The 19649-nt window shown below is 35.9% G+C and overlaps 1 long non-coding RNA gene across 2 annotated transcripts; it reads left to right on the plus strand.

The window, feature by feature from the left end:
* The first annotated feature begins 213 nt into the window (after positions 1–213).
* Positions 214–18190, plus strand: LOC132307007 (uncharacterized). 2 transcript variants are annotated; one of them, XR_009482150.1, is made up of 3 exons: positions 214–709; positions 2001–2098; positions 17722–18190. It is a non-coding gene; the product is annotated as an uncharacterized LOC132307007 (long non-coding RNA). The 2 variants fall into 2 exon arrangements; XR_009482151.1 differs by having other exon boundaries at positions 2001–2094.
* Positions 18191–19649: the final 1459 nt, after the last annotated feature.

The raw sequence follows: 19649 nt of genomic DNA on the forward strand, positions 1-19649 counted from the left end.
ATAAAATAAAATTTTTTAAATAAATGAATATTTTTTATTAAATTAAGAAGCAATTCTACTTATATGAGAATATTAATTTTTTAATAAATACTTTGCAAGATTCATATTTTGCCTCGAAAACTTAAAAAAATTAAAATTCCCGCGGGTGAAAGGCGATACGCGGGTCTTATTCCCGCTGCTTGCTTAAAATTTTAAGGGAAATCATTTCAGACATGTACAGACCACACATATACAATTTTAGGGCAAATCATTTCGGCCTCCCAAATCGCCTCCATCTCTATTCTGGTTCCCAACTCTAAACTTGCCCTCTCTCTGTCTATGCGACTGCAAACTACAAAATCTACAAAAATCAGATCATCCTCCCAAATCGCCTCCATCTCAATTCTCGTTCTCAACTCTGAACTTGCCCTCTCCCTGTCTCTGTGACCGCAAACTACAAAATCTGCAAGAATCAGATGAGCCTCCGAAATCGCCTCCATCTCTATTCTCGTTCTCAACTCTGAACTTGCCCTCTCTTTGTCTCTGCAACTGCAAACTGCAAAATCTACAAGAATCAGAACCCATATCGGCATATCATTTCAGATTGTTCAAAATATCGAAACCCATATCCTTCAGCTTTCATCGCCCACTGTTCCAGTTCGGGTTCGCCATTCGCAAGCTTCAGCCGCTGGCCGGCCGTCTCTCAACTCTCAAGCCCTCTCTCTAACTTGTATGTATTGGTTTTGTTTTATTTATTTTTTTCTAAATCAATTTCTGTAATTCTTGTTTTGCAAACTAAATCCTATTAAGTGAAATATTTAGGGCAAATCATTTCAGCCTCCCCAATCGCCTCCATCTCTATTCTCATTCTCGACTCTGAACTTGCCCTCTCTCTCTCTGTGCAACTGCAAACTACAAAATCTACAAGAATCAGAAGTTCAAAACCCATATAATTTTGTTTATCTATCTCTCTCTCAACTCTGCGACTGCTAACTTGTATGTATTGGTTTTGTATTTTTTTTCTTTCTAAATCAATTAATCAAGTCTGTAATTCTTGTTTTGCAAACTAAATCCTCGCTAATTAAAGGGTTGAGCTACTTAGAGGAATTGTATTTAGATTATTCTTCTGTTGACGTGAACTTTTTGCAAAATGCTGGAGTGATAACTTCTCTTAAAGGGATTCGACGGCAGATTAGTAGACTAAGGTTTATATGTTTTATACCATATTTAATTTTTTGAATTAATGTTTTAATTAATCATGATACATCAATTCCATAATATTGTTTGGTTAATTTGTTTTCATTGAATGAGCTTTGCGAGGTCAGATTGATGATATATATATTTTTTTTCATGTGAAAATCTTTCCATTTACAAGATTGAATGTAGGCTAACTTTCACTTTTAAGCTTCCTGTGGTTTTGAAAATCGATTACTCTATTTTTAAAGTCAAGTGATAGTAGGTGGAAGCACATGCTTGTTTGTATTCAACACCCATGTTGAATTTCATTTCCTTAGGAAATCAATTGACAAGCATGCCCTTTTAAGTCATTATCTGAAACTAGATTTTTGCTTTACAGCTGAAAAATAACTCTCCAATCCATAGCCCTCAGGTATGATCAGTGGTTAATTAGTACATTTTTCTTTTAGTAATTCTTAGAAAATTTGGAACAGTGTCTAAATTTTAAATCCAAATTTTAAATGTGTATTGTCTTAAGGGTCCAAGCATGAACATCAAGGACTCTAGCAAATCACACAATGCTTTGGGCTTTAGGTGTTTTTCATTGCAGTTCAAGTGTTTAACCTCCTATCTCAGGACAGGAGGCTCAAATTTGATATTCTTTGTAACATAAGGAAGCTAGATATGATTTTTTTTAGTCTAATCCATGTTCAGATAAAATAATCTTGTATAATGATCTTGTCACTGTTGTTTATCTTTGGGCACTTGTATTATTACCAAAAATCAATGTCTGATTTTATTTTTTATATATGTTGGCATTACATTTTTAATTTTTTTCCTCACAGGATCTATTTTAACCAGCTGATTAGGAGTAGAACAAAATCATTACTTTTGAAGTAAGATTAGGAGCATAGTTCTGGTTCTCAATCTTCATCTCTGGTAGGTATGTTCTGAATTCTGAATTAGATTTCCAACTTTTGCCGAGCATAGGCTCTTGTCGTGGCTATTACTTTAATGTTGAAAGCTTGGGTCCTTGTCGTGGCCGTTACTTTATTGCATTGATATAACATGGGAGTATGGGAACATCGTATGTGGTTGATTGTTATTTTTTGTTGATTGTTGTGACATTGTTGTTGGTTGTTGTTGTGTACATTTAAGGCCAATCATAATTTTAAATTGTCTATGTTTTTGAAAGTAGGTTGAGTTAGTTAGGTGTTACTTCTATCCAAGGATTTAACAAGGGTAAACAGGAGTTCAATCAATGGAACCTATGGACGTTTTTGTTTCAATTCAATCGATTGACCATGTCAATGGATCAATCCAACCTAGCAGGCTGCACTTTCCAATTTGGTTTCTAACAATAAAGGCCTACTGTACTCAACCCTAAAAATTTTAAACAGCCATAGGATTTCAAAACTTATACATACAAGCAACCAAAGCATATTGAGAGCATATAAATTAAGTTAGTGATATTCAAACTCAACTCTGTCCTACCATTAATGTAATGTCCATTGGCTGAATTTTGAATTAGATTGGATAATTGAATAGGGAATCTAAATTTCTTAAAATTGGGATAAGTTTGATAGTGAACAGAAAATCTTGATAATTTGTATATATAATGAATTGTGTCTACTTTAAAATTGCCCATTGCCATCACTCTTTAACTAACCGAATAAGTTGAAATAATACTAAGTTTAATGGTCAATTAATTTATATTTATGGTGTACTACCCACTCAATTCAATTATTCTTTTCTTTAAATTATTATTATTTTAATGATATTGACACGCCAACAAGATACTCAGAGTCTCAAACGCTAGTCCTTTCCTCTAAAATGAAATTATAAAAAAGTCCACAAACTCACAATATATAGTTCTTTTGAAATCCTATTATTACCCAATTTTGTTTGAAGTACCAGAATTTACACCAAAAAAAACAAAAAAACTAGGAACACCATGATTCATCAATCTAAGTGTATTGGTGTATAGACATTCGAATTATAAACTCTTTATATCTTAGAACACCATAGAAAAAATGAAAACTTTTCAAATTGACATTGCAATTTTTTATGCACTCCATATGGCATGAAGACTACAAAGATCGTATTTCTGAATGTAAGAATCACAGACTTGTAAATCAAGTTAAGAAAAATAGATATATTTTTAAAAACATTGCCAGAGTTCACTTCAAATTAAATCTAAAATATGATATAAATTTATAAAAGTCAAAGTTTTCTACAACAAGTTGATTTGAATATGAATTCTATAGTAACTAGGGATATATGAGATGATAAACAGCATGAGACTGTTAAATTCTCAAAATGAATCATATTTTTTTACTCAAAAATAAAATAAAATTATGAAAAATTATAAAAAGAAGTCCTGTCCTACCTTAAATCATTTGAAAATAGCCTGGTTTTCATAAGCTTTAGCTATAATACCGTGTCAAATATATAAGAAAGGAAATACCATGTCAGTACGTGCCGATAGATGAACCCTCTTATTCAGTACGAAGGAAGAAAAGCAAAAAAATGAAGCTGCATACACTTTTTAAGAAACTAGTTTGACCCAAGTGATGTAGAAAGCAAAGGTTGAATCAGTAGAAGGAGATTACGCGGTTAAGACACAAACATTATCCTGAATCAGAACTTAGAATTGACATACAACATTGAATTGAAACCAACTAAATTCAAGATGGTATTGAGAAATTCTATTGAAGAATCAAGCACATAAAATGATTCAAATAACAAGAACTTGAATAATATCTATAAAATTAATACTATTAGGTCCTTATCAAAATAAATAAATACTATTAGGTATATGTAGTAGACTATTCATATTAGAGAGTAGTTTATTTCACCCTAGTAAGCTGTAGACAGCTGTCTTTGGTGTACCGATATTACTGAAATGAATGATTCAAGAGAGAAGTAGGGCAAGATCTACTTAAAGGAGACTTGTTGGTCGCGCCCTACATTAACAAGAACAAGTGGCTTAGGCTAGCTTAATATTTTTTGGTATAAAGTGGATGATCTTAGACTTGCACCATTCTAAGCTTATTTGTTGCCGAATCTAAGTTAAGCTCATCCTATATGCATATCATATAATTTTTATTTCTGTGCACTTTATATGGTGAACATAGATAACCGATTGCCTGTCACACTATATTTGAAATGTTTATACTTTTGGTTCGAATCTTGGTATAAAGATTACTGTGATTATGCTAAATCAAAAGGGCTGGATGTAGGTGTATCAGTATTTGACATTTTTACAAAATCAATAAAGGTTGCATTTTTACCAAAAGTTCTATGAATCAATATTTGACATTTGCACTTTAAATCATTATATAGATTACTATGTTACAATTTTACTTTAAATTAACATTACATTTTAATTATTAGGAAACGTGTGACACCCCCACCTTTTCCACGCATAAGTTGATCAGGCTTATACACGAAAAACGAGAGAAATCAAAAACAATTGGCAACATACAAGCATGGAATACAAAATGATAATAATAAAAGAATTTAGACAGGAAAGGAACACTAAATAATACAACATCCATCCATCCTTTACTTAATACAGTACTTCATTACAATTTGGAAATCCTATGTCAAGGATCCCTAAATATAAACCTGAGAGTTCAACGTCAAAAGTAAATAAAAACTGAAACTGAAGTAATACATAAAACTTCTACCCTGTACTGGATCGTAAGAGTAGATGAGTTCGGATGGTGGTCCCACACTGCTAACCTCAACCTTGGAACGGGTACTGACCGTATCCTAAAATAACAACAATGGTGGGTCAACCCCACGAGTAAGTCCTCTTTACTGTGACCCAAATTAGAGAATCAAATAACGAACTACACAGTGATAACACCTCTCAAAGTACTGATGAATATACTGAGCATATAAATTAGGCAATACATGCCAATAATATTACTAAATATACTGAGTACGTCAATTAGGCAACACATGCCAATAATATTAAACCACATACCCCGACAGCCACACATCTATCAAATGCATAAGGTATAAATGAGTTTAAACTTATTAGCCAGCTCACATGGTTCTATATGGCAACACATCCATATAATATAAATGCGACATAATTAAACAGTCCATTTATTTTCTGAAATGCACACAGCATAATAATCATGGTTTATATATCATTTAACAGTATAAACATTCCATAAGATATCATGGATAATTTATATGACTAAAACCATGGCATTATTTAATTTAACAGTAATGTTTGATACCATTTAATAAGATAATAGCACTATTTATATTTAACAATGTCGTTAAATAAATCATATTCATATCCGTACTGTAAACGAGCCAATAAATGCTTAGAAAAGATTAATCGGCCATAAGAATAATTAACGGGTAATAAAATAATAATTTCGTGGCCCGTCAAACCTGTAAATACCAACAAAGGCCCTAAAAAATCAAAGTTTAAGGTTCTGAAATTCACAAAAATGGCCCTAGGGGTAGTTTGGTAATTTCTAGCAGATGAAAGGGCCCTTCACGCGCCCCCACTTGCCACCCTAAGCTTCCCCACGCGCAGCCCAACCTTCCCCACTCTCCCACGCGCCTCCACGCGCGTCTGGCATCAGCCACGCGCTCGTACGCTCTCCCACGCGCGCGTTTAGGTCTCCTGCAGACGTGGCACCTCCTGGTTGGTTGGTTGTATTGACTTGCTGTGGGTGCGCTACACAGGATCACTTCATCTCATCTCACCTAATCCAAGGGTCAATGATCCGGGTGTACCGCGGTAACATGGACCGCGATGCACTGGATCAATCAGATTCATCTAAAGCCTAGGATGCGCGCGCACGCTACCCTAAAGTACGCCGCATCACACCGGATCACTTCGGTCATCTCCCCCACATCCGGTGGCCGGAAACCTCGCCGGAGTCTCGCCGGAAATTGCAGAAAAGCCCCGGAAAAAATCTAGAAAATTCTAAAAAAATCCCTAAAGACTTATTTAATTATTTTCAGCCTTTAATAATTTCATAGGATAATAAATAAATATATACCATCCTATAAAATTAAAATTTCATTAATTTAATAAACTAAAATTAATAATTTATTAACCTCCTAACCTGGTCTCTATGCATATAAATAAACTAAACAATTAATTTATTAATTTAAAGGGGAAAAGTAGATAATAACTTGCCTTTTGGATTTAAAATAAATCCGCCGGTTGCGCGTAGTCAGGTAAATTTCTCCTACACCGGTCCAAGCTCCTTTCTTTTTCTCTCTTCCTTTCCACACTTTTACAATGGCTCACTGAAAGCTATAACTTTTTCTAACTCCCGTCCATTCCTTCTAAGGTAGGCTAACTAATTTATATACAATTTATATAATATAAATATTACAAATATCTAATTTTACATTTAATTAACCACATTCCCAACCATATGGCTTCAAGTCATGTAACCACATTCCTAACCATATGGCTTCAAGTCTACCCATAAACATTAATGAAATCCTATCCTAATCTCTAATTTCATCATGACATTATGATTTAATACTATTATTATTATTATAACTATTATTATTATTATTACTAATATTATTATTATTATTATTATTTTTTATATTTACATAAGAATACATTACAATCATAATCATACTTTACCATATGAATATACTACTTTAAGTAACTAATACTGCTTAATACAAACCTTACCAATAAATAAAAAAATATAAAATATGAATACATGCACAATTAAATTAATTTAATTTAATACATTAACATACACAATAATAGATGAATAACTATCACATTAGATATGCAGAAATAATTTAATTTAATTTAAATAAGCCCTTTTTAAACTACGGGGTATTACATTCTCCCCCCCTAATAAAGGAATTTCGTCCCCGAAATTCACTACATACCTGTAGTAAAAAGCTCTGGATACTTGGCACGGATAATATCTTCCCGTTCCCAAGTAGACTCTGTAGCACTATGATGACTCCACTGTACACGTACTAATGGAATAGTCTTCGTGCACAGTATCTGATTCCTACGATCGAGAATACAGTAAGGTTGTTCCAAATAGGTTGCATCGGGTTGCAACTCAATTTCATCCACATCAATGTGTTTATATCGATCTTCTTCCCGTAGAAATTTCCGCAGCATAGATACATGAAAAACATTATGTACCCTATGAAGATTATCTGGTAAAGCCAGACGATAAGCTACTGCCCCAATCCGATCTGTAATCATAAAAGGACCCACAAAACGAGGCGATAACTTACCCTTTGACCCAAACCGCATTACTCCCTTCATGGGAGAAACCTTAAGCAAAACCTGATCACCAACCTTAAACTCCAAAACACGAGTTCGACGGTCAACATAACTTTTCTGTCTGCTTTGAGCTATACGCATCCGATCCCTAATGATAGCGATCTTTTCTGACGTGTCCTTAATAAATTCAGGACCCAGAAAGCTGTTCTCACCAACTCCAAGCCAACAAACAGAAGACCTACACGGTCTACCGTACAAAGCCTCAAATGGTGCCATGCCAATAGTTTTCTGATAACTATTGTTATAAGCAAACTCTGACAGCGGTAAATATTCCTCCCAATTGCCCTTAAAATCAAGAACACATGCCCGCAACACGTCTTCTAAAATCTGATTAACTCGTTCAGTCTGTCCATCTGTCTGAGGATGATAAGCAGTGCTAAGATAAAGTTCTGTACCCAAAGCCTGCTGAAAGCTCTTCCAAAATCCTGATACAAAATTCGGATCTCTATCTGATATGATGGACAATGGTACGCCATGGAGTTTCACCATTTCTGCAATATAAAGCTTAGCATACTGTTCTGACGTAAAGTTTGAACGAACAGGCAGAAAATGAGCGGACTTGGTCAATCTATCAACAATGACCCAAATAGAGTTATGATTATGATGCGAAGTAGGTAATCCCTCTATAAAGTCTATAGAAATACTCTCCCATTTCCACTCTGGTATGGGAAGTGGCTGTAGCGATCCTGGCGGTCTCTGATGATCAATCTTAATCATCTGACAGGTGCTACATTTAGAGACGAAGATAGCTATATCTCTCTTCATGCCGGCCCACCAAAACTGGCGTTTCATGTCCTGATACATCTTGTCTCCCCCTGGATGTACAAAGAACTGAGAAGTGTGTGTCTCTCTCATCACAACATTTCTCAAATTGTCAGCTGAAGGCACAATTAAACGTCCCTTGTACCTCAATCCTCCATCAGTCCCTATAGAATAAAAAGGAACATCTCCGGAGGCTAACTCCGAAACCCGTTCAATACACTGTTCATCTAAGAGTTGCGCTTGAATGACCTGATGAATGATAGAAGGAGTTACTACCACACATGCCATAAAAGCGTCTATTAACTCATCAACAGTCTTCAAAGCATCCCACTCTATTGCAAACAAAGCTGAAAGGCTAACATAGGGTCGGCAGCTGAGTGTGTCTGCTACAACATTCGCTTTCCCTGGATGATACTGAATAGAGAAGTGATAGTCTTTCACGAACTCCAACCATCTGCGCTGTCTCATATTCAGTTCCCTCTGTGTGAACAAATACTGTAGACTCTTATGATCGCTAAACAATCGAAAAGTCTCTCCCAAAAGATAATGCCTCCAAATACGCAAGGCAAAAACCACTGCTGCGAGCTCTAGATCGTGAGTCAGGTAATTAAGCTCATGAGGCTTAAGCTTCCTGGACCCATAAGAAACTGGTCGCTCTTCTTGCATCAACACATAACCCAAACCTTTCAGAGAAGCGTCGGTAAATACTAAATACTCGATTCCACTCTGAGGTGTGGCTAAGACAGGTGCAGAAGTTAACTTACTCTTCAATTCAGCAAAAGCAGTCTGACAAGAATCATCCCATACGAATGGTACATTCTTCTTAGTCAGATGAGTAAGTGGACCCGCAATTTTGGAAAATCCCTGGATGAACCTGCGATAATACCCCGCCAATCCCAGAAAACTCCGAATCTCTGTCGGTGAGGTAGGTTGTCCCCACTCCATAACTGCCGTAACCTTGGCTGGATCTACTGCGAATCCTTCTTCTGACACTACATGGCCCAGAAATTTGACCTCTTTCTGCCAAAATTCACACTTCTCAAACTTCGCAAACAACTGATGTTCTCGAAGTGTCTGCATGACGGTGCGTAAATGTCTGGCATGGTCCCTCTCCGACTTAGAGTAAACCAGAATATCATCAATGAAAACAATGACAAACTGATCTAAGTATTTTCTGAATACTCTATTCATCAAGTCCATAAAGACAACTGGGGCATTAGTTAAACCGAAAGGCATAACACGAAACTCATAGGATCCGTACCTTGTGAGAAAGGTTGTCTTTGGAACATCTTGTTCTCTGACTCGTAGCTGATGATAACCAGACCTCAAATCGATCTTTGAGAAGTAAGTAGCTCCCTTCAACTGATCGAACAGGTCATCAATTCTGGGCAATGGGTACTTGTTGCGAATAGTGACCTTGTTCAGTTCTCTGTAATCAATACAAAGACGAAGAGATCCATTCTTCTTCTTAACAAACAGTACTGGTGCTCCCCATAGTGAAGTACTCCTGCGAATAAATCCCTGGCTGAGCAACTGCTGAATTTGATCTTTCAACTCTCGCATCTCCACTGGTGCCATTCTGTACGGCGCCTTAGCAATAGGCGTAGTGCCTGGAGCTAAATCAATGATGAAGTCTATCTCTCCACTCGGTGGCAAGCCTGGAATTTCTTGGAGTACATCCTGGAATTCCTGTACTACCGGGATACTGTCACGAGATACCGCAGTCGCTTCCTGTGAGTCCTCCTTAAGAATGAATAAATAAGTGTTAGGCCCTTTATCAGGTTGTGGTACAACAAGAAGATACATCTCCTGTCCTGGTATAGCAAATACAATAGACTTTTCGTAACAGTTAACCTGAGCATGGTACTGAGATAACCAGTCCATCCCAAGTATAACATCATACGAATGCATATCCAAAACTAACAAATTTGCAAGAAATCGAAGCCGGCCCATATCTATAAGGATATCACCGCTACACTCTCGTAAAATTGCGCCAACTCCCAATGGTGTATAAATATTAAGAGGTTGGTCACATAACTGAGTCGTTGAGATACCCCTCGGATCCGAGACACGGGTTGATCAGGCCCAGGCCCAAACCCGAGAGAATATCAAACAATTAATATTTTATAATGAACACGGAATACAAAATAAATTAAGAAATGAAATTAAAGCTGGAAGGAACTAAAAATAGAATTCGCAAAATACTATAATTATTAAAATCCATCAAACCCAAACTCCAAAACTCCATCAGTTTACAACTTGGGAATCCATCTCTAGTGGACCCCTATTAAACATCCAAACGGAAGATAGAACAACTGTAATAAACGTCCAGAAATAAAACTATAGAGAGAGCCCTACATCGTCGGAAGAGTGAATAGAGACCTCTGCTCAACACGAACACGTCTAAGCCTGGAACTGTCGTGTACCTGAAAAATAGAATTGGGTCAGGCCCACGCGCAAGTTCTATACTACTACAATCCAAACAGAGGCTCGATACGCATGTACATCCTAAATAATTCGACAATAGCTAATAGTCCGTAAATATATATATATATAGTCACACTAAAGGACTCTCACTAGACTACAGGCCAGTCTCAACCTGAATAGAGGTAACATGCTAAAACGCACACGAAGTGGGCATATGTACCTATACCTAAACAGGGTACACCTCCAACCATCGTAGCCAGCTACACATCCCGATGCATATACGCTCCTTAGCCATCGGTCCTGAGGCTCAAGCTCATACCGAGGCACCATAACAGTACATATATAAAATCCATCCAAAATCCCTGGTATTGCCGCTCAACAAGTAGTTGCCATGACAATACAAATCCACGGGACTTAACTTTTAGTTAATCCCATCCTTATTCCAAGTAGGTGGGTAATGGTATTGTTTTAAAAACCAAACCCATCCTTAGTATGCCACCGTCCCATACCGGTGCCTACTTTCCAATCCTCCAGTAATCAATAATACCAATAAATCAAGTATATATCAACTAAATTCCAACATCCAACATTCAATGTTAGTAATGATAAAATAAGCATTGATAAACAGGGTCACAACAACAACATATACATGCCCAATTTAAGTTGTTCCCTTTAGTCTGATATAAAGATAGAATTAATTAAAACTTCCATTTAACACCTTACAAATGACATACAGATATGTAGGGTATGTATTACAAAATCCTAACCTCCACAGTTGATACTAACTGTGATAATGTAAGTATCAAAACAATATTCACAGTATGTATGTAGACATGCTCAAATTATAGTGTTCCACAAAACCGATCTAGTGTTAAACTCAAATCCTCCTAGTATTTAAGTTCCAACAGTTACTATTATAGAAGTTAAGATAGCTATCATCTAGACCCATCCTTCCAATAATTTATACTAGCAGTGGTAAGGAAAAACGTGAACCACAGAACCACAATGCATCCACAAACATGCTTAGTCTAGGTTGAACAAGCATACAACACTACTGTAACTACCAGTTTTATAGCAAAACAGATATCATTTTAGTTTGGTTTAATCTTCATTAATCCTGAAATCATTTAAGAGTGCAAAGAGTATGAAGCCTAAGGGAAAGAGTAAGGATAGAATCTTGCCTCAGAAACTTTTGTTCAAAGTTTCAACGTCGTCTTCTTAAAAAATCCCGGCGAGTTCCAAAACCCGGTTACTGTTCACGGGTACGAAACACTATTCCCGAACTCAAAATCTAATCTCCACCATTCAGATTGTGCGACACTGAGTCATGAACCTATCCTCCAAATTTCAGCTCGATCGGACCACGGATGAAGCGGGATCGGATGTTTGATGAAATTTGGGCAGAATGAAAAAAACCTGTGCGACCCGGTTATTGTTCACGAGTACGAATCACTGTTCCCGAGGTCAAACTCTGATCTCCACCGTTCAGATTGTGCGTCACTGAGTCATGAACCTCTCCTCCAAATTTCAGCTCGATCAGACCACGGATGAAGCGGGATCGGATGTTTGATGAAATCTGGGCAGAATGGAAAAAAACCTGTGCGACCCGGTTACTGTTCACGAGTACGAATTACTGTTCCCGAGGTCAAACTCTGATCTCTACCGTTCAGATTGTGCATCACTGAGTCGTGAACCTCTCCTCCAAATTTCAGCTCAATCGGACCACCGAAGAAGAGGGATCGGAGTTTTGATCAAACCTTGGCAGAATGTGAAAAACTGCGTTTTTCCTTCTCCACTTCCACAAAACGTGTGCTTTGTTTTAAAAAAACCCTATACAGATGTCTACCTTATACTTATAGAGTTTTCCTAAACCCTAGGTTTATTTAAGTCCAACTCACAATCCTAACCGGCCCATCCAATTAACGTAGAAACCTACCACGGCTATAATATAAAACCCTAATTTATACTGTAATTAAAACCCTAGTTAGATGTATTTACCTATTTACCCTATTCACCATTAAATACTTAACAAATAATCTAATTGAACAAAATAATAATTAGTAAACCCAATTAAACCAAATAAGACACACATAAAATAAGACACACGTAGAATAATTAAACCAATTACACTTAAACCATTAATGTCAATTAAATAATTAAAATACTAACAAGTAATTCTAATCAAATAACTAAACCAATTACACTTAAACCATTAATGCCAATTAAATAATTAAAACACTAACAAGTAATTCCAATCAAATAACTAAAAATAAATATCATTTAAATAAATTAAATCACCACAAAAGAAAACAATTAAGCACCTAATAAAAAAAATGACACATAATCAAATAAAATGCACTTAAATAATAAATTAAATACCATTAAATACCAGGAATATCCTTTTTAAAATTAGGGGTATTACAGTCGTCATACCAGATAAGATAACAAAAGATCTAGACACAAAAGAATGTGATGCACCAGTGTCAAACAGTATACGAGCAGTTCTACCATGTATAGAAAACATACCCTCAATAGCCTGAGGAGCCTGCGCATTATGTGGCATGAAGTTATAAATTCTGCCATGATGCAACTGCTGTGGAGGTTGTCCCGGAGGAAATGGTGGTGTTGGAAGTGCCGGAAAATTCTGAACTTGCCCACGTGGCATCGGTGGGGCCGGTAGAGGTAATGGCTGATTAGGTCTCGGCTGCCCATACTGTCCCGGCTTAACTTTGGGACACATCTTGGCCGGATGCCCAATCTCTCTACAGTGATAACAACGTCCTGTAAAAGGACCTGCCTACCTCCTCTATTGACTTCCTGAAAACTGTTCCTGTCCGGTCTGAGGTACCCCACATTGTCTACCCTGATTAGGGACTCCATCCCTCTGCACATCTGGGTTTCCTTTGTTTTTCTTTCAAGGTTGATGTCCTTGAAATCTGCCCTGATCATTGGACTTGGTACCACTGTTGCTTCCTTTCTCGACTGTCTGGTAGTCTCGGTTAGCCCGCTTATCTCCCTTGGACTTCCGGTAATCACTCCTCATCTGGCAGTGCTGTAAAGCGGCATTAACCACCTGGATATAAGTAGTATATGCAGGACTACCTATGATCACCACTTTAATCGGCCATATCAACCCCTTAACAAAGCGGTCTCTCTTCTTTTCTTCCGTATTGACCTCCTCTGGTGCAAATAATGACAAATTAATGAACTTCTGTTCATACTCAGCCACAGTCATATCCTCCTGTTGCAGATCCAGAAATTCAGTCTTCATCGCTGATCTTACTGACATAGGAAAATACTTGTCATCAAAGCGAGTCTGAAATTCAGCATAAGTCAATCTGGTCCTCTCTTCGACAGTAGTAATAGACTCCCACCACTGCAATGCATTGCCTATCAGCATAAACGTAGCTAGCATCTGTTTCTGCACTCCGGTACAGATTACCATCCGAAGATGACGCTCACTCTCCTGTTTCCACTGATATGCTAACAGGACATCTGTGGACCCCGCAAACGATGGTGGATTCCCTCTAATAAACGAGTGACGAGTTTTGTCCCATGACATTGGCTTTGCCACTGGTTCAGGAACAGGTACTATCGGAGGAGGTTGCTGGTTTCGTAGAGTAGATGCTACTCCTACTGCTACAGCTTGTGCAATAATATCAGCAACTTGAGGGTAAAATTCCTGATTCTCATTTTGAGTTAGGGTAATACTGCGATGACGGTTCGCATTCCTTGTCCCACGCCGAGACATCCTTCTTTTGGATTCAGAAAAATCTAACGTCAGTACATTATAATGGATCGACTAAAAGAATACAAAGAACCCTAATACTTAGGCTCTAATTATCAACATACACAACGCGGAAGTATAGTAATCATAGATCCCTAAGACACTCGAACCTGGACTGCTCTGATACCAACTGTGACACCCCCACCTTTTCCACGCATAAGTTGATCAGGCTTATACACGAAAAACGAAGGATATCAAAAACAATTGGCAACATACAAGCATGGAATACAAAATGATAATAATAAAAGAATTTAGACAGGAAAGGAACACTAAATAATACAACATCCATCCATCCTTTACTTAATATAATACTCCATTACAACTTGGAAATCCTATGTCAAGGATCCCTAAATATAAACCTGAGAGTTCAACGTCAAAAGTAAATAAAAACTGAAACTGAAGTAATACATAAAACTTCTACCCTGTACTGGATCGTAAGAGTAGATGAGTTCGGATGGTGGTCCCACACTGCTAACCTCAACCTTGGAATGGGTACTAACCGTATCCTGAAATAACAACAATGGTGGGTCAACCCCACGAGCAAGTCCTCTCTATTGTGATCCAAATCAGAGAATCAAATAAATTAATCATTATGAATTGGATGAGTATTATATCTGTATACATCCTAAGGGAACTACCCAATGTATAATATGACCTCAACCAGAATAGACGGTGATCACTTAGACTCACACTAGGTGGTTAAGTGTCGCCTTTCCCTACCCGGGAAATCAGCTATTATACATGGTGCACGGTACTGACAACACAGACTATAATGAACTACACAGTGATAACACCTCTCAAAGTACTGATGAATATACTGAGCATATAAATTAGGCAACACATGCCAATAATATTACTAAATATACTGAGTACGTCAATTAGGCAACACATGCCAATAATATTAAACCACATACCCCGACAGCCACACATCTGTCGAATGCATAAGGTATAAATGAGTCTAAACTTATTAGCCAGCTCACATGGTTCTATATGACAACACATCCATATAATATAAATGCGACATAATTAAACAGTCCATTTATTTCCTGAAATGCACACAGCATAATAATCATGGTTTATATATCATTTAACAGTATAAACATTCCATGAGATATCATGGATAATTTATATGACTAAAACCATGGCATTATTTAATTTAACAGTAATGTTTGATACCATTTAATAAGATAATAGCACTATTTATATTTAACAATGTCGTTAAATAAATCACATTCATATCCGTACTGTAAACGAGCCAATAAATGCTTCGAAAAGATTAATCGGCCATAAGAATAATTAACGGGTAATAAAATAATAATTTTGTGGCCCGTCAAACCCGTAAATACCAACACAGGCCCTAAAAAATCAAAGTTTAAGGTTGCGAAATTCACAAAAATGGCCTTAGGGGTAGTCTGGTAATTTCCAGCAGCTGAAAGGGCCCTTCATGCACCCCCACGCACCGCCCTAAGCTTCCCCACGCGCAGCCCAACCTTCCCCACTCTCCCACGCACCTCCACGCGCGTCTGGCATCAGCCACGCGCGCGTTTAAGTCTCCTGCAGACGTGGCACCTCCTGGTTGGTTTGCTGTATTGACTTGCTGTGGGTGCGCTACACAGGATCACTTCATCTCATCTCACCTAATCCAAGGGTCAATGATCCGGGTGTACCGCGGTAACATGGACCGCGATGCACCGGATCAATCAGATTCATCTAAAGCCCAGGATGCGCGCCCACGCTACCCTAAAGTACGCCGCATCACACCGGATCACTCCGGTCATCTCCCCCACATCCGGTGGCCCGAATCCTCGCCGGAGTCTCGCCGGAAATTGCAGAAAATCCCCGGAAAAAATCTAAAAAATTCTAAAAAATTCCCTAAAGACTTATTTAATTATTTTCAGCCTTTAATAATTTCATAGGATAATAAATAAATATATACCATCCCATAAAATTAAAATTTCATTAATTTAATAAACTAAAATTAATAATTTATTAACCTCCTAACCTGGTCTCTATGCATATAAATAAACTAAACAATTAATTTATTAATTCAAATGGGAAAAGTAGATAATAACTTGCCCTTTGGATTTAAAATAAATCCGCCGGTTGCGCGTAGTCGGGTAAATTTCTCCTACACCGGTCCAAGCTCCTTTCTTTCTCTTTCTTCCTTTCCACACTTTTACAATGGCTCACTGAAAGATATAACTTTTTCTAACTCCCGTCCATTCCTTCTAAGGTAGGCTAACTAATTTATATACAATTTATATAATATAAATATTACAAATATCTAATTTTACATTTAACTAACTACATTCCCAACCATATGGCTTCAAGTCATGTAACCACATTCCTAACCATATGGCTTCAAGTCTACCCATAAACATTAATGAAATCCTATCCTAATCTCTAATTTCATCATGACATTATGATTTAATACTATTATTATTATTATAACTATTATTATTATTATTACTAATATTATTATTATTATTATTATTTTTTATATTTACATAAGAATACATTACAATCATAATCATACTTTACCATATGAATATACTACTTTAAGTAACTAATACTGCTTAATACAAACCTTACCAATAAATAAAAAAATATAAAATATGAATACATGTACAATTAAATTAAATTAATTTAATACATTAACATACACAATAATAGATGAATAACTATCACATTAAATATACAGAAATAATTTAATTTAATTTAAATAAGCCCTTTTTAAACTACAGGGTATTACAAAACGCTACCAATAGTATCTTACCAACTCCCTGGTGAAAAACTTCTTGGAAAAAAAAAAAAAAAAAACTTACTGGGAAAAATGTTGTAATTTATCTTTTTTATTCTGAATTTAGTTTGATTCTTTATTTTATAAAAATAAATTTTCTACACTTATGTGTGACTGCGAATGACACACTAGGACACAGTATGGTGGAATGGACCAAGTTATACTTTCTTATTACGGGACAATAGTTCTTTTGCTTACGTGTCTAATCTGGAATTTATTCTCCGCTATGATTGTATTGGCAGATTGGAAATCAATAAAGTTGTAATTTTATTCAATGTAGGATGACTAAAGTGTTGTCATCCTTTCATTCTTGATGATAAAATGACTTTCTATATTATTTTATGAATTATCATATTCAATCTTAAGATATTGTATTTCTAATTGGGACACACTTAGAAAAAATTGTGTTGGCCTGCTCATCATACGAATTATTTAGTGGTCATAACCTATCTTTAAATTTATTGTTTCTCTTGACAGGTAATCTCTATCATACTTAAGAGAAATGTTGTTATAAAGACAAATTGCATCAAATAAATGGAATGCTGCGAAGAAAATTATTGTTTTAGGGAGTCTACCAATGCTTAAAGTGAGACTAAGTATGGAAAGTCGAAAAGATAAATTGTTAAGGCTTTGGAGCAGTATGAGTAAACGACACAAATGTATAAAACTATCACGGACGAGCTTGACATAGCCTAATTCCCTGAGCAAAGTGATATCTTTAGTAGTTCATTCATATTTTGTTTTCTTATGGACATGTTAGTTCTTTTATAGTTTATTAGTTGGTTTTTAATGGACACACAATTGGTAGATGTAATGGAAATGTCATACATGGATGTATTTAATAGTTTTTTTTTCATAGATAAGCCATATGGATATATGTATACAGTGTGTAATGGATGTATTTTATTTGAAATAATTAATTGAATTATTTTTTTAGTTTTTACTATATGTGATTAATGATATTTAATTACTAATGTATTATAAATTAAAAAAATTAAAATGTTGATAGATTTATTAATTATATTACCTGTCTAAAATTATTATTATTTTTTAACAAAAGAATTGGATATTTGCGACCAAATTTTATGGCCACAAAAGAATAAATTATTTGCGACTAAATTTAATGGTCACAAAAGGGCAGCTTATTTGCGACCAAAAATAAAGGTCGCAAAAGGTTACCTCATCTGCAACCAAAAATAAGGGTCGTAAAAGGCGAGCTCATCTGCGACAAAAACTAAGGGTCGCAAAAGGGTCCCTCATCTGCGACCAAAAATAATGGTCGCAAAAGGATACCTCATCTGCGATCAACTTAATGGTCGCAAAAGGGGACCTTATCTACGACTAAACTTAATGGTCGCAAAAGGGTTCATTATTTGCGACCATAAAATTTGTCGTTAAAATTCATTTTGGTCGATAATATAATGGTCGCAAAAAAGGGCTTATTAGCGACCAATTCATTTTTTGGTCGATAATATAATGGTCGCAAAAAAGGGCTTATTAGCGACCAATTCATTTTTTGGTCGCTAAAAACTATCCGTGTAGCAGGTATCGTCGACCACGGGGCGATCAAAATGTTTTGGTCGCTAAAGGACATTTGCGACCAATTTTTGACCTTTTGCGACCAAAAATTTGGTCGCAAAAAACCCAATCTGTTGTAGTGGTTCAAGCCATGGTTAAGTGGTCTAAGCCACTTAGACCCAAAACTAATTTCATTAAGCCATATTAAATTTGGTCCGAGCCATTTGGTTCGGATTACACCCAATTCATTATTTATATAGTATAGATGCATTTTTGAGTCAGAGAGAGTATTACACGGAGGAGGTTCGTCGTATCCACGAGTTTGTAGTGTTACTACTGGTGGATGTAGACCGTTGTAGCCTGAGAGATAGACGTCACTGAGTCCGTTAGCACCATAGTGGGGCGAATCCGTCTTAAGAACATAGTATTCAATACTAGCCTCGGTCCAGATTCTTTATTTATTATTTATTAATTTACTGTTTTATTTTGCATATTTAATTAAATATATAGTTGCATATTTAATTAATCATTTCTTAACATATTGTTAATTATCTCATAACATATTAGTATAAGAGTTATCATATCTTAAATGTCATATGGATCATATATTTTACCAACAATCTTAAGACAGGTTTACGCCTTGTATAGATTTTATCATATATGTTTCTATTTAAGATATAAATAAGTAGAGATTATACTAATAATTGAGATATAATAAAATATTATAATATACATTATTATATGATAATATGCTTAATATTGATGTGTTCAATATTATGTGAAATTGAAGCATGTTATAGAAGTAGATTATTGAATTATTTATATAATTTAATATTGATTGACTAATTTTAATTTTGTAATATGATATTATGTAGTATATTATATTA

This window comes from Cornus florida, unplaced genomic scaffold, assembly GCF_030987335.1.
Source record: "Cornus florida cultivar Cherokee Brave unplaced genomic scaffold, ASM3098733v1 CherokeeBrave_3.0.0_Hap2_Chr05, whole genome shotgun sequence".
Lineage (NCBI taxonomy): Eukaryota > Viridiplantae > Streptophyta > Magnoliopsida > Cornales > Cornaceae > Cornus > Cornus florida.